Genomic DNA, 14624 nt, shown 5'->3' with positions numbered 1-14624 from the left:
AATAGGAGACATTTTAATCTTTGAAAATATATCCAAAATGAAAGAAAAAGGCCATCAAGCAATATATATGTATATGATATATGCTCAAGCCTCTTCACGTAAAACCCCCAAGAATATTTTCTCCCAAAATGATTTTCAAATAAAAGAAGAGTAGGAGGAAAATGAGAATTTAAAGAACAAATGGGGTATAAAAGTGTGGGAGAATCAAATAATAATAAACTAAATTAAAAAAGGGATTCTCCAACAATTTTAAAGTGTTTTGGGGTTGTATTTATAGGAAAAAAACCCCTTGCGACCGTTATATAGCCGTTGGGACCTTAAAATATATTTTTATTTTGAAAACTAGCCTTTTTTTGGCCATTCGGACACTTTCCTAAGAAGGTCGGTTGACCAAGCTCAAGTTACGATCGACCGAGGCTTGAAATCCATGAGTTTCGGTCGACCGTAATGAAGGTTCGGTCGATCGGCCTCGACTTTTCTATACGGACACTGTTCAGTGTTTTGGCTATAACGTTTTCTATACAATTGAAAATTGGATGTTCTTAATATAAATAGAAAGGTATGAGAAAATTAAACAACTTTCATGTTGAACACATTTTAGGATAATGATGTTTGTTTTGAGAAAAATGCCCATCAATGAGATGGAAGAAACATGAAGGGAGTTTTTCTCTTACGGACACGTTTCATTGTTTTGGCCATAACTTTTTCTGTGTAACTCCAATTTGGACGTTCTTGGTATCAAACGCAAGTTATGCGAAAATGCCAATATTTTCATGTTGAGCGTGGTTTGAGATGAGATCGAATTGAGTGAGAAACTTGCACATTTCTAACATTCAGTCGACTGGCCGGTTGACCGACCCATTTGAAAAATTTAGTTTTGGTCTTGTTTTATTTAAAACCATTTAAAAACCTTTGTATAAGTTAGACATTTTATGAAAAGATTTTTTCATGTTATTTGGATGTCCTATGGTCAATCTAAGGTCAGGTAGAGCTTTAATTTCAAATCATGTAAGATGCATGCACATTCAACCCTAATTACTATTACAACCTAGCAATAGATAAAGTTTTCATGTCTTCTACTCCTCAATGCTCCATGGAATACGCCGATTGGTGTTCTTCTCAGTGCTCTTTACAGCTTCCATTTTGCATTCATCACTTGTAATTACAAAAATATAAGCCTGTTCACACTCAGTTACACAAGTGGGATACTGTGATTTGTCGTTATCAAAATAGGGATTGGACTCAAAAAGTCAACAAGTAACAAAGTAAGATGGCTAAGAGTTTTGAAAATAACCCGAAAAAATAGTGTTTATAACTATTCAGACGACTGAAGTGTAAACCTTAGGCACCTAAAGAATTTGTTGAACAAATTTTGAAGAGGCAGTGTAGGCTTAGGCGTCTGACCCTTGCAACCCCAACTGTTTAACCCTGTTTTAAAGCTAAAATTACACTGTGTTTTGAAACTTTAGGCGACTGACTCTGAAGCCTCAAGCGCTTGACCACTGTTAATGAGTATAATTTTTAAATGTTTTAAAATTCAAATTTCGTGTGCCCCAAACTTCGTATAAACTTGGGAAACACTCTAAGTAACTTGGGTCTATAAATACATGATTTCTTAAATCAAATCAATACCAAGCATTGAAAATCTGTTTTCAAGCCATATTACTCTTTCTCTCTCAAAGCTCTTTTGCTCACACTTTTTTGCTGGGAATTTCTGGGATATTCTGAGTTTCTAATCAATCTTCTCTGAGCTCAAACCTCTGATTTACTGATTCACATCAAGAGAAGAATTCTAGTGAAATAATTCTTGAGCTTCAATTCAATTTCTTTTTTATATTTGTTTTGAAGTATATTAGTTGAGCTTTATTTGTACTGACCAGCTCTATCTGAGAGCATCTCTTTGTACAAAAGAATTTTTTCTTGTTTCCTTGATTCTTTGACAGTTCAGGTTATTGGATCGTTTTAACTGAGCATGGGGTATTGCTTGGAGAGGGGGCTGCACCCTAAAGAAGGGATTGTAAACGGTTGTTCTACCTATAAAGGAACGTGGTAGCGGAATCCTTAGGTGGTCTTACCTAAAGCGAGGACGTAGGCTAGGTATAAGCCAAACCTCCTAAAAATCTTGGTCTCACTCTTAACCTTTACTCTTTAAATTTCAACATATATAAATTGTGTTTCTAAGTGCAGGTTGCTAAAAATTGAGATTGAGAAATACTTTTAATTTAAGAAAGTACATTGATCAATCTTTTGCGAAAACCTTAAAGGGACTACGTGGATTAATCGTTTGCAAAAATCTTGGTTAAAATATTCATTCATATAGGGCCTTAATTAAAACTCTAAATTGAGTTTTTACAAATGCTAAAATAAAGAAGTGTTGCAGCTCTCACAATTGGTTAAGTATCTTGTGTGGTTGATTGATTGTTATTATTAAAGGTATTTGGCTTGTGATTGATATTAGTGTGGATTGTGGTTAGTTTAATTGAGCATTTGAAATCAAAACATTCTTGTGTTTGGTTAAGTATACAGAAGATTGTGAATTTGTAAAATTCTTAAAAGAATTTTATAAACCCAATTCACCCCCCTCTTGGAATTACACCTTAACTTCTAGTGTGTTAACCAATTTAATATACTGTTATTCGTATAAATTGTAATATAACGTTGGCAGGAGTGAAGAGTTTGTTATATTGTACCTATTATAAATGGCATTATAATGTTAGCAGGACTTGAGGAGGTCGTTATATTGTCATTTGTACAGGGGTCAGATGTTGGCAGGCATGAGGAGGTTGTTTTACTATTTTACTATGAAATTGGGCTGTGTGAAGTAAGAATGTGGAGGGGGGGGGGGAATTGTGGGGAAGCATGCTTTGAGAACCTCGGGTTGTGAAGTAAATGTACATTTTTCAATTATGGGTGTGAGTGCGTGAATGTGGATTGAATGTATGGTAAATGTGGATGTGTTGTGGTGTACATGTATGTGAATTAAAATGCATGAATGACTATGGTGAAGTAAGACTATCTTCCCGAGGGCTTGCTGAGTAAGGTGAGTGCCCTAATAAGTATCAGTTATAACCACACCTAAATAAAAAGGGCAAAGTTACAAATGGTATAAGAGCAAAGGGCCATTACATGTTATGGGCTTGTAATCTCCCTAATCTTTGGGAACTCTTGCTTATGAATGATTATGTATGTGTGAGTACAGTTTGCGCGTGTCTTCTCAGTTGTTGTTGAACAAATGGTCATATTTTGTATACACTAAAATTCATAATAGCCACATACTAATAATAGTTTATTCATCCTTACTAACAAGTGTCTCACCCCAATATACAACTCATTTTTCAGGACCATCATGTGATCGGGCTTAGCGAGCTCAGGGAAAGGTTGGTTAGCGTAGTGTAGTGCAAGTTCTTGTAAGATCTTTAAAGTCTTTAAGCTTATGTTGTTTTAAAATTTTAATTATGTAATATGGATAGAAGAATTTTTTTTTTGGATGTGTAATATAGTACTCTGGTGTTATGTTTGAGGATGTTTAATTATATTCCATTACTTGGATGATTTTTATGGTATCGGAGATAGGTGAATGGAACACATAATACCCCGAGCCCCACTTGGTGGGTTCGGGGCATTACATATAGTATCACAGCTTTAGGATGTTAGGTTCTGCAGACTTTAGGAATGAGTAATACGAGAGTATAGGAATGAATGACGATGAGGGTGGGAAATGGGTAGGCTAGGTGTTGAGAGGTTTAGGATTTTTTCTCATTGCTTGGAAGCGAAAGTACGTCGATGGTTTTAGAAAAATCACTGCAAATCATAGATGATTTTGTTTATAAGTAGTGAGACTAGCCCTTAAATTGAGAATTTGGAGGTATATTGGATTTTAGTTTAATATTTGCATCGATTAGGTTATGATATTGGAATTCTAAATCCATTTATGTCCTACCTTCATAATGGATTTCAAAGATAAGACTGTCGTTGCGGGTGGAAGCAACAACTTGGGGGCTTCCAGCGAGGATGACATTGATATCTCCAGCTTGCTGCAAAGTTTTTCTTGGCAAGTCAGGGAAGAGATTAGGCAGGACCCTGGGGAGCAGAACTGCCTACTTGCAGACCAGGGTTGTTCGATCAAGTAGTTTATCCACCTAAACCCTCCTATTTTACTGGGGGAACTTGACACAATAGCTGTAGAGAACTGGGTCCAAGAAACCCAGGAAATACTAAAGGTCCTTCAGTGCACTGATGAGCAGAAGGTCCTTTACGCCACTTTTAAAATGATGGGAGAGGTGAAATGTTGGTGGCTTTCTAGGAAGTTGCTCGAGGGAGAGATGTTACAACCAATGGCATTGACATGGGACTGATTCAAGGAACTATTCTTTGAGTGGAATTTCCCCTCTTCCACGAGAGAAGACAAAGCGGAGGAGTTTACCAGTCTGACCTAGGGGAGCTTGATCGTCAGAGAGAATGCGACCATGTTTGCTGACACTTCGGCTCGTACATGATCCCAGATGAGGCAAAGAAGGCGAGAAGGTTTGAGAAAGGCTTGCGTTAGAGAATTTACGAGCATGTGGCGGTATTTCAGGTCTAAAACTTCTTGGACTTGGTGATTAAGGCCACAGTACTGGAAAAAAGCCTGCAGGGAAGTGCATAACTATCATATCCGAGCAAGAGATCCATGCCTCTCAGTTTTCATGCTGATGCCAGCCAGAGTTCATGAAGAGATGGTAATACTGGAGGCCAGAGGCAAGGGTTGGTGATAAGTGTAAAACTACAAGTGCATAGTATCGTAGTTTTATAGTAAAGTGATGAGAAGAGTATCGTCGTCAGGGATTGGTGACTTACTTTTGCCAAGTACCAAAATTATACTAATCTTGACTTTATTTAGAAAATAAATTTAGATTTTCGTAAGTGCAAAAATTGAAATAAACTCAATTTAAAGAAAATATTCAAGGGAGAATGAAAATGTTTGCTTAAGTATCAAATTAATGAGAAAGAAAACTTCTAGGAAATCAATTTCACCCAGTTTCTCACTATACTTATTTAACTAATAGGAATTAATTTTGTTTGTTTGTTGGAAAATCTCAAATTCATCCAAAAGCCTCATTTGATAGTCAATTGGAAACTATTCTTGTTCATTATTTAACATAAGAATATGCAAATGAATAAAACAAAAATGCATTAAGTCCCACAATTTTAATACTACATAGATTCATACAAGTCTTTCAATCTCTATATTTACCTATGCTGAAATATCCAATATCTATTCTATAATTTCCCCTTTGGTAGCAAATCATAAGATCAAAATCATTTAATTAGTGGCTAGTTAATTAAAAGTAATAAGCTTTGAATAAATCATACAAACATGGCAAAAAATTACTTCACATTAGTATAGAAAAGCAAGCATAGTTTGAAACCAGATTACATCATTTTGCTAGAAATAAGAAATTTAGTTCATACGGAAAATAAAATCCCGCATAAATGAGTTCACCATATTTTCTTTTCTCCTAGGAATGGAAGAGAAATCAACACATAGTCCCAGCCAAAGCCTACTGCGTTTGTGCTTCAAGAACCTCCTAAGAACTGCTAGCTGCCCAAAGCCCTGCCTGCTACAGCTACCTCCCCACACTGATTATTTTTTTTCTTATTCTCTGCAACCAGCCAAAACCCCCACGTTGCTGTGTGTGTGTTTACCCTTCAGCGCTGCCTCTCCAAGCCAAGAAGAAATCCGCCCCCTCCTCCTTTGAAAACCCTAAGCCACCTCTTTTTTTTTTGTGTCCATGGCTAGGTCAAATCAGCCTAGCACATGCCCTTTGCTAATGCACACACACACGAACCAACTCTCCCATTTCAATTTAAAAGCCCAGTCTTCCTCATGTGCACCCACAACACCTTCTTATTTCTCTTTTAAAGACAACCACTAATTTTGACTTTTCAAAATGAATCTTCCCATCCAAAGCCACATAAAAACTCAACCACTTTTTATTTTTCTTTTTTTAAGTGTCCGAAATTGCCACTTGTATTTCATGTATGGTTTGTACACGACAACTCTTCATGAGCGTGCATGGCACTTGATTCGGACTCCAGCTCATGTACATGACACCTCTTCATGCTCACAACATGCGTAGTGCATGCAACGTCTCCTTGTGTAGTGCAATACTTCTTCAACATTTTTAATTCTAGATTTAATTTCCAATCCTTTTTTCCTTTCTTCAAATTTGCAATAAAATTAAATAACCGCAGTGAGACCTAAAATCAGAAAAAATTAAATAAATTAGGCCAATGTTTAAATTTAAGAAGTGTTAATTTATTTTAATATATGTTAGTCATCAAACAGCCCCAAACATAAAACTTTATTTGTCCTAAAAAAAAATAAAACAAAATAGAAGGCCACTAAAGACAATATCAACTAGACCCCATAGAGTAGTATCATCACTCACCAAGTGTAACAACCTGCTTATCTAATCATATAATAAAACATAATAAGTAAAATGGTCAACCCGAACCCGTGGTTAGTGGGGACACCTGTCATACATAGCGGAACCTAGGTAGCAGTAAATGTAAATCATTAACCTCATTACCACAAAATACATAATACCAAAGTTAACAATAATCCAAAACACTGTGTTTATATACAATCTTCCAAAATATCCAAAAATACCAAAAGTATTTCCTAGGATCCTACAACAAGACCATTGATCCTAGTTCAAACTTACCCTTTTAACGGGGTGGTACAACAGGCTTAACGATAGCCACGACCCGCCTATCCTTCTGGGTTTCATGAAAATTATTTAAGTTTGGGGGTGAGACGCCTCTCAGTAAGGGAAAATAAACTAAATACAGTTGTGTGGTAATATGAATATTTAATGATAATATAGATATACAGTACATTTTCCATACCAGAAAACATTGATCATTTAATAACTGCATAAACATATACCTTCATATTTTAATAAATTATACTAATCATAACTATTTGGAATAGCTAATAATACTGAAAACATACCCAAGATGAATAGCTAGTTAATGTCATGTATTACCTCCCACGACGGGTTGTGCAGCCCGAAGGCGGGACCCGAAAATGGCTGGCCGACCACTGTAGAGTCAAAAATTTCTGTAAGTACGATGGTCCCGCCACACCCTGGTCTAGACTGCCAGGTGGACGTCTACAACTCTACATTGAAAGTCATATCAACTATCCATCTCCCACCCCCTCATGGGGTGGTTAGCACCAATATGAACATAGATATCTGATCTATATAGCTACAGTACCGTGCTCTTGAAACTGCACTAAACTAACATCTAGGTTCTAATAACATATAATACATGATAATATAGCATTTAACATAAATGAATTGATAGCATTTTCTATAATTTCATAAATACGGCCTTGTGTCGGACTTTCATAAATACGGCCTTATGCCAAACATTTCATAAATACAACCTTGCGCCAAAATCATATATCGTACATGACCTTGCACCGGCTATCAATCATGGCCTTGCACCGAATATCTCATACATATCATTCTGAATAAATAAATAAATTATCATGTATTTTTCAAAATCATAATGTACTGTATTATTTCATAATTCCTAAAAACATGCTTTACTTATAAAATTGTCATATCATAATACTTTTCATGAAAAATAATATTCATGCCACACAAAGCTGAGTAAATTCGTACATTTCATTCTAAAATCACATTTTATGTATAACAGTAGTATTTTCCCAAATATGCATTTTTATCAAAAATATTCAAATGTAATACATGCTTTCCTGAAAATTAATTGCTGATAAATAATAATAGTTTGCATTTAAAATGGCTGCTTTAGTTTATTTCCTTACCTGGTATTGAAGAAAACCCCCTAAAAATTCCACTCGTCCTGCACTCGCAAGGTTCCCCGTTCAACACCCTAAATTCAACAATCCCCAAAACTAAACTTCAATATTTTCCTATGAATAACATTTCCTATAACTACGTGATGACCAAATTTTGAATATTTTGTCTTACCTTGAATCAGGGATGAATTTCAAACTAGCCCCACCGACGATCCACTTTGGCAGATATGCAGAGAACTTCCCCAAAAGTGTCATGATTGCTTCTGATCGTCAAACCGGTGTAAATCCGGCCCAGAAACTTAGAGAGCAGGAGAAGAAGCTGAATGGAGGAAAGAGAGAGAGAGGCTTGACGCGTCATTTTTCAGCTCAAAAATGAAGTTTAACCTGTTTACACACTGGCCTTCGTTGATGAGCCATGTCACCTCATCGACGAGGTCAAGAGGCAATTCGTTGACGAACTCTCCCCTTCGTCGACGAAATTCAGAGATGTGCAAATAGTATCTTGGTATTTTCTCATCGAACGAAGCGAACCTTTGTAGACGAGCCCAATATGCAATGTCGTCGACAAATGCTTCGTTCTTCGACGAAATCTACTGCCGCCTTCTTTTACCATTTCCATTTTCCTCTCTCTTAATTATTATTTATATACCATTATATTCGGGTCATTACACCAAGCCACTGTCTGAATTTAGATTTTGTCACTAGTATCTTAGTCTTTTAACATCAAAGATGGCAAGAAAAATAATACAAAATTTAGCTATTTGTAAAGTAAGAGTTAGGTGTTTACTTCAACCTGAGGCTAAGAACTTGAATGTGTGTGTGCTAAAGTCAATTTAACTCCAAACCACCAGCAAATTTGGATAGCAGTAGAAAACTGAAAATAGAAGAATTCTCTCCAAACTTAAACCCATTGTTGGCCTAACAAGGCTTACAATTCTTATTTTGATGATAATAAATCATGATGTGTTTAATATGGTTTAAGTGAAAGTTTTTTAGGAAAAAGACAAAGCTTAAAGGTAGTAACAAAGCTCAAAAGGATGATAAAGTTTATGAATCAAAAAAGATCTTGAAGAGCATGAGGATTAAAGATAACTTGATGAAAGCTCAAAGAAAATATCAGAAACTCAAAGATGATGGAAGAACAAGGACTTACTTGAAGATCAAAAGAATAAAGTTTTAAGAATGTTTGTTATAAGTACTTCAAGTTAATTTCAAGTATAAACTGAATTGAAGCTCTCATAAAATCAAAAGAAATTTAGAAATATATTTTTAGAAAAACTCTAAAGTATGTTTTTTTCAAATCGAAGAAAAGAAAGGTTTTAAAAGAGAAAAGTTTTTTTAAAAATAGAAGGGCCAGGTGACTGCATTCATGTGGTAGGCAACTGCCAAATTAAATGAAGAATTTTTCAAAGAGGCAGTAGGGTGCCAGGCGACTGCTTGAACATAGTCAGGCGCCTAGGTGGTCATGCCAGGTGACTACCTGAGTTCTAGCAGGCAACTTCCAGTGTTCTGTGTTGTATGTTTTTTCTATGACAGGCGATTGCCAAGTCGCAGTAGGTGACCGCCACTCGAACGTTGGCTTAAAAACTTCCAACGAGAGGATTTTTTAAATGGATTTTTTGGGTACTACTATTTTGAAAAACTTGGGGATTACTTCAAGGAAACTTGGGGGATAAGGAATTACTCTTAAACTTCAATAAATAGCCCCAAACCTCAAAGATTTTATACACCAACAAATTTCCAGCAATCATAGTTCTCTAAAAAGCTCTCAAATTCTCTTGTGTTCATCCATCTTCAACTACTGAGTTATTGTTGATACAAACTTCGAAGTAAAGCCTTCAAAGTCTAAATCTTTCGATACTTGGAAGATATTTGGTGATCTACATTTAGTATTGAGTTTCAATCCTTTTATATATGATTTACTTTGAAGTATTCTTGTGCTGAATGTTGTACTAACCTACTCTGCTGTGAGAGTATTTTCTTATACACAAACTCTTCTCTATCTTGGTTGTTGTTTATAGACGATTCAAGGCTGTAGAATCGTTGGACCAAACAAGGGAATTTTGTTTGGAGAGGCAGGCTCTAGCCTAAAGGAATGAGTGATTGTAATCGGTATTGTTCCACCCTTCAACGGAACTGAACTAGTGAATCCTTTAGTGATTTGCCAAAGGCGAGGAGTTAGGATGGGTATAAGCCGAATCTCGTAAAACCTTGTGTCTCTCTGTTCTTTCTTACTCTTCATTTTTCAGCAATACTTACAACCTACGTGTATGTTTTAAATTGTTAATTCTGAGTGTATGGTTGTTAAATAGACCGGAGGATAATTTGTTTTGGCATGATTAGCGTTGATTGTTGAAACCGAAAGGGATTACGTTTGTTGATCATCCTAAACTTATTAATCTGAAAGTTTGTTTAAAAACTAAACACTAAGAAAAATTGTGAGGTTGGAATAAACACAAGGCTTACATAAATTCAGCGTGCTTTACAATTTATTACAGGGCTATTAATCCAAAGATCAAGATTTTGATTATCTTGTTGATTGGTTGTGATTGAATTGATTTTGTATGTACTTGTTGTGATTGTTGAAAAACAAAGAATTAAACTTGAAATAATTTTAAAAAAATTCAGTTCACTCCCCCCCCCCTCTCTTGAGAAGCTATCCTATATTCAAATAAGTCTAATTTTCAGAAATTCTCCCCACTAATGTAGTCAAACGCCAAAATCAGAGATCAAAAGGTCTTTAATCAAGGTTATAATGATAGGCCATTAAGCGAGGGCAATGAAAGAAATGGATAAGGAAAATTAAAGCAAACGGGGAAAAAATACTTGGTAGAAAGAACAATCAAAGAGATATCCACAAGATTCAAATCATAACTTTTCTTTCTCGACAATATGCTCATACTGATGAAAATATTGTTGTTATAACCAATGAAGTAGTATCAAGTACACTACTAACAAAATATGAAGTGATCCATACTCCACTTATTGAGTCTTTTTTTTCTTTTCTTTCATTTTTTTTCTCATTATATTTTCTTTTTTTTAGACGAAAATTTCTCTTTAAATGCAAATTTCCACCAAAGTATTTTATCAACATGTAAAGGTAAATTCATGGTTTTTCAGGCTTAGACGAGGATGGTTTATGTAGTTAAAAGAACAAATAAAGGCGCTTATGTAATATGAGGCTCAAGGGGGTTGACAATGGAAATACACCATGCAATGATGGCATAATACTCAGGACGATTGGGAAAGCTTTTTTTTTTTTTTTGTTATGCAAAAAAAAAATTACCTAGATCATTTCTCTAATACTTGGTATCAACTAGGATTTTGCCTCAAGGATCCATCAACCGATTCTAGAGCAATGCAAGATTGAACTCCTTTGACCTAGTCAATTCTACTCATTCTCTATATAAGCAAAATGGAATAGAGAAAAAAAAAAAAGCAACAACAACAACTATGTGCGCAAGTATGTTCAAGGACAAAAATGACTTAAATCAAAGTATCCACAAAACTCAGCTTGACATAAAAGAAATTTTTGAAAATTTTTCTCAATCCCATCCTCAATCACAAATTTTAAAGTCATGGAGAATTTAATCATACTCAAATACATGCTTGGTAAGAGAATCAAACAACTCAAGACTTATAAAATCAAAAGCAAAGAAAAAAAAATCATAAGAAAAATAAACATAACCAACAATCAAGAAGACCCAATCACACCCCCAAACTTAAACTAAACAATGAACTCATTGTAATTTAAAGGTGAGAAAGATTGAAGAAAAGAAAGGAGCTTCCCTAGTTACTTGGTGAATTAGTCAAAGAATTATATTTTCAGCTCTTTATTCATGGTAAATAAACCTGCATAAAAAATCCAAAATTTTCAAAAATGAATAACTAAACAAATAAAGTAGTAAAAATAAAAGAATAAACGAAAGAAAATTCTTTGGGTTGCCTCCTATAAGTGCTTGTTTTAACGTCTTTAGCCAGACTTTTCAATCTTCATCAATTAGGATCTCTTAGAGGAATAAATGCACTGTTCCTCTCCACTTGTTTTTCATAACAGTGCTTCAATCTCGGTTCATTAACTCTGAATATATTCCATGTCTTGTCTTTCAAGTCTATTGCTCCAAAAGGGAAAAATTTGTCAATTGTATAAGGACCTGTCCATCTTGACCTTAACTTGCATGGGAAGAGTTTTAATCTTGAGTTGAAGAGTAAAACCTGCTGTCCTAGAGAAAACTCAAGCCTAAGAATCTGTTTGTCATGCCACTTCTTCGTCCGTTCTTTGTAGATTTTTGCATTTTCATATGCATCACCTAAGAATGCATAGCGAAGATGCTCAGGTAATTGCTTCAACTCTAGAGTTTTAGGTTGCTACATCTTTTCTTTAAAAATTACAGAATTCGTCTTTGCTACCATAGGTTCTACCCTCCCCACTTCATTGCTAAGTGTTGTAATGTGCTGCAAGGATCATTCTAGGTGATCAACTGGTATATCTTCTTGAAAGGCTTCTTCTACACATTGCTGAATGACATCTACTCGAACGCAAGTTCTTGGATCTTCTGGGAATTTCATGGCTTAGTAGATGTTGAACATGACCTCTTCCTTGTTTACTCTCAATGTTAGCTCACCCTTTTGAACATCAACTAAGGCCCTTCCTGTGACCAAGAATTAGTGGGACTTCTTGGTCTTCTTCCATATCCAAAACCATAAAATCAGCTAGAAAAATGAATTTTTCCGCCTTTACCAATACATCTTCTATGATTCCACGTGGATACTTGATGGATTGGTCTACTAGTTGCAAAGAAATGGTTGTTTGTTTCATCTTTTCAAGTCCCAATTTCCTGCAAACAGAAAGTGGGATAAGACTAATGCTAGCTCCATGATCACATAAAACTTTATCAAAAAATGAATTTCCAATAGTGCAAGGCAAAGTGAAACTCCCTGGATCTTTTAATTTTTAAGGTAATTTCTTTTGAAGAATAACACTGCATTCTTCAGTAAGGTTCACTATTTTGAACACCTTCAACCTTCTTTTCTTGGAAATGATGTCCTTCAGGAATTTGACATAGTTTGGCATTTGTTCCAAGGCATCTTCAAAAGGAATGCTTATGTGAATTTTCTTAAAAATATCCAAAAAACTTAAAAAATTGCTTATCTAATTTTTGTTTTTGAAAACATTGAGGATAAGAAAGTGGAGTAGAGAGAATAGGAGGATTGTAAGGAAATAAAATTGTTGGAGGCGTGTCCGTCTCTCTTGGTGTGTCATCCACAGTCTCGTCTTCTTCCACTTTATTCTTGCTTTGGCCATTATTTTCAGTTGTAGGTGAAGACATGGTTTCCTTTGATGGTGATCTCTTAACTTCTCTTCCACTCCTAAGTGTGATGGCTTTACATTGTTCTTTTGGATTCACTTCTATGTTGCTAGGAAAAGTTCCTCTTTGTTGGGTATTTATGGTTGTGGCCAGTTGCCTAATTTGCATTTCAAGATTCTTCATGGCGGCTCCCATATTTCTACAATGAGTCTCGATGTTATCTAGCCGTGAATCTACCTTTTTAAACCTTGCTTTTGTCTCCTTAACGAAGGAAATAATGGCATCCTCAAGTGACATCTTCTTCTCACTTTGTTGACCATCAAATCCTGAAGGAGGTTGTAGTACATTCCTTATATTTCCATAAGACAAATTCTCATGATTTTGAAGCCCTAGATGATAATATTGTGGCATAGGATTACCACGATAGTTGTAGTTCTGATTGTTGATGTATTAAATCTGTTCTTGACTCGCTTCATTGCTCGAATCTATCCTATTTGTAGCTGCAACATATTTTGCACTTTGTGTATCCTTTGGGTGGTCAAAGCTGAAATTTGATGGGATAGAGAAGCAACTTGTGTTGAAAGGGCAGCAAATGGCTCCAACTCATGAATCCCAGCAAATTTCTTAGCCATAGTTCTTTCGGTTGGCCATTGATAGTTTTTTAAGGCCATTTCTTCCAAAAGAGAAGTAGCACCCTCAGCTATCTTTGACATCAAAGTTCTCCCAGATACAACATCAACTAATGTCTGAGTTTGCCTATTTAACCCATTATAGAACATCTGAATTTGCAACCAATATGGCAATCCATGTTGTGGGAAATGTCGAATAAAATCTTTATACCTTTCCCATGCTTCATAGAGTGATTCAAAATCATGTTGCTTGAACTGACCAATCTCACTCCTGAGTTGGGCTGTTTTTGCAAGTGGAAAGAACTTAGCAAGAAACGTTTCTACCATGTCCTGCCAACTAGTGATACTTCCTAGTTGTAAAGATTGTAGCCAACCTCTTGCCTTGTCCCTCAAATAAAAAGGGAACAATCTAAGTCTAATGGTGTCTTCTGTAACACCATTGATCTTTGCAGTGTCGTAAATCTCCAAAAACATCACCAAATGAATATTTGGATCATCAAGTGGCGGTTCACTAAATTAGGCTTGTTGCACCATTATGATCAAGGCGGGTTTAAGCTCAAACTTGTTGGCATTAATGGTGTAGCATCTAATACCCGAGTATTTGTCATTCACAACTGACCGGACATAATCCTTCAAGGTGCGTGGCTACACATTCTCTTGTCCGTTCTCCATGGTTAGTACCTTCTTCTTTCTTAGTACTCTGAGAGTTCTTTCAATCTCTGGATCAAAAGGAGTAATGTCACGGGTTCTAGCACGACGCATCCAACATAAAAAACACACTTGAAGAAGAAAAGAAAAGAAATAAAATAAAAAGAAATAAAATTCTAAATTAAAACTAAGATTACTTTGTATCGA

General features: G+C 35.6%; 1 non-coding gene across 1 annotated transcript; it reads left to right on the top strand.

Moving 5' to 3' along the window:
- Positions 1-13941: 13941 nt before the first annotated feature.
- LOC131150082 (small nucleolar RNA R71) lies at positions 13942-14048 on the top strand. Its single transcript, XR_009135466.1, has one exon. It is a non-coding gene; the product is annotated as a small nucleolar RNA R71 (small nucleolar RNA).
- Positions 14049-14624: the final 576 nt, after the last annotated feature.

The sequence above is a fragment of the Malania oleifera genome, chromosome 2 (genome assembly GCF_029873635.1).
Source record: "Malania oleifera isolate guangnan ecotype guangnan chromosome 2, ASM2987363v1, whole genome shotgun sequence".
NCBI lineage: Eukaryota > Viridiplantae > Streptophyta > Magnoliopsida > Santalales > Ximeniaceae > Malania > Malania oleifera.
The sequence above is the reverse complement of the archived record's forward strand: the minus strand, read 5'-3'. Positions and strand labels throughout refer to the sequence as shown.